Source organism: Chrysochloris asiatica, unplaced genomic scaffold (genome assembly GCF_000296735.1).
Source record: "Chrysochloris asiatica unplaced genomic scaffold, ChrAsi1.0 scaffold00311, whole genome shotgun sequence".
Lineage (NCBI taxonomy): Eukaryota > Metazoa > Chordata > Mammalia > Afrosoricida > Chrysochloridae > Chrysochloris > Chrysochloris asiatica.
In genome coordinates this window covers 1,537,610-1,539,662 of record NW_006408829.1, presented here as the reverse complement: position 1 = coordinate 1,539,662, position 2,053 = coordinate 1,537,610, and the positions used below count along the sequence as shown (strand labels likewise).

The 2,053-nt window shown below is 40.6% G+C and overlaps 1 protein-coding gene across 2 annotated transcripts in view; it reads left to right on the top strand.

Annotated features, from left to right (window-relative positions):
• Positions 1-2,053, top strand: part of PRKG2 (protein kinase, cGMP-dependent, type II) — a 188,493-nt gene that overhangs the window by 161,885 nt on the left and 24,555 nt on the right. The window lies entirely within an intron of this gene.

Sequence of the window (2,053 nt, the reverse complement as noted above, 5' to 3'; positions counted from 1 at the left end):
TTCAGTTTGAATTTGCATATGAGTAATTGATGGTCTGTTCCACAGTCTGCCCCTGGCCTTGTTTTGACTGATGATATGGAGCTTTTCCATCATCTCTTTCCACAGATGTAGTCAATTTGATTTCTGTCTATTCCATCTGGTGAGACCCATGTGTGTAGTCATCTTTTATGCTGTCTAAAGAAGTTACTTGAAATGAACAGATCATTGGTTTTGCAGAATTCTATCATGCGTTCTCCAGCATCATTTCTATCACCAAGTCCAAATTTTCCAACTACTGATCCTTTGTCTTTTCTCCCAACCTTTGCGTTCCAATCACCAGTAATAATGAATACACCTTGATTGCATGTTTGATCGATTTCAGATTGAAGAATTTGGTAGAATTCTTCTATTTCATACTCATTGGCTTTAGTGGTTGGTGTGTAAATTGGATAATAATGGTATTAACTGGGTTTTCCTGTAAGCACATTGATATTATCATATCACAGATGGCATTGTACCACATGACTGATCTGGATATGTTCTTTTTCACAATGAATGCAACACCATTCTTCTTCAATTTGTCATTCCCACCATAGTAAACCATGTGGTTGTCAGATTCAAAATGGCAAATACCAGTCCATTTCAGCTCACTATTGCCTAAGATTTTGATGTTTATGCATTCCATTTCATTTTTAACAATTTCCAATTTTCCTAGATTCATACTTCGTACATTCCATGTTCCGATTTTCAATGGATGTTTAAAGCTCTTTCTCTTCATTTTGAGTTGTGCCCCATCAGCAAATGAAGGTTCTGTGGGCTTTTCTCTCACAGGCTTTACTCCTTTCGTATCATCATGGTCAACTGTACATTGAGAAGGCAACTCTTCCCCAGTCGCATTTTGAGTGCCTTCCAACCTGTGGGGCTTATTTTCCAGCACTATTATCTGACAATGTTTCTCTACTATTCATAAGGTTTTCAGTAACTAAAGATTCAGAAGTAGTTTGTCACTCTTTCTTCCTAGTCTGTCTTTGTCTGGAAACTCATCTGAAACCTGTCCACCATTGGTGACCCTGCTTGTATTTCAAATACCGGTGGTATAGCTTTCAGAATCATAGCAATTCACAAGCCACCACAGTACGACAATCTGACAGATGAGTGGTGGCCGTTTGGTTTTAAGTGGAAACCGTCACTGTAAATTTCGAGGAGACCTGTTCGCATGCGTAGTAGAACCCTCCAGGGGTGGGGATGGGGTGTCCATTCACTCAAGCATCCCCTCTAGTCACCAGAATGGAGCTGCGCATACAACAAGAATGAACAGATACCAAAAAAAAAGAATGTCCACACCTGTATCTCCATTGTTCTGTTAGGCATTCCTGGCTGCCTGATCCTTTCCCCGCTTAGTCTCTCCCAAGATGGCGGCTCCAGCACCAGCTGAGCATCTTGAATTAGAAAGCAATGGATTTTTTGATTCTGCTACAAATTCCCCCAGCTGTAAGCCTTCCAAGCTTCTAAATATTCCTTTATATGTGGTTCAGATTTCTAGGACCATCCCCTGAGCCTGCTTGGTCTGTGTTGTTGCTGATGGAGCTCCTCACTTCATGTCTTCCAGATCCGCCATCTTGTTGTAATGGAGTAGTTACTGTAGGAAGAGTCAAAAGTTATACATAGATTTTCAACTGCACAAAGAGTCAGCACCCCTAACTCCTAATTAAGGGTCATCTGTAACATAAATGTGGCAATTTAGAAGATAAATTCATTGTCTACATTTCTGGATGTTAGAAATCTAAATTCAGGGTGTCTAAAGCCAGGCCATGCTGTCTCTGAAGTCTCTAGGAAAAGATCCTTCTTGGTCTTTCCCTGTTTCTGGAGACACATGCATTCCTTGGTTACAACAGCTTGGCTCCAGTGTCTGCCTCCTTCACGTGGCCATGTTGCTTCTGTGTCTCTCTTTCTCTACACTTCTTCTCTTCTTTTAAGAATAGCAGTCACCTGGAATAATCATATGACACTAGTATGACCTACTGCAGTATGATCTCATGTTAGATTGACTAGTCATATATGCAAGCTCATATAA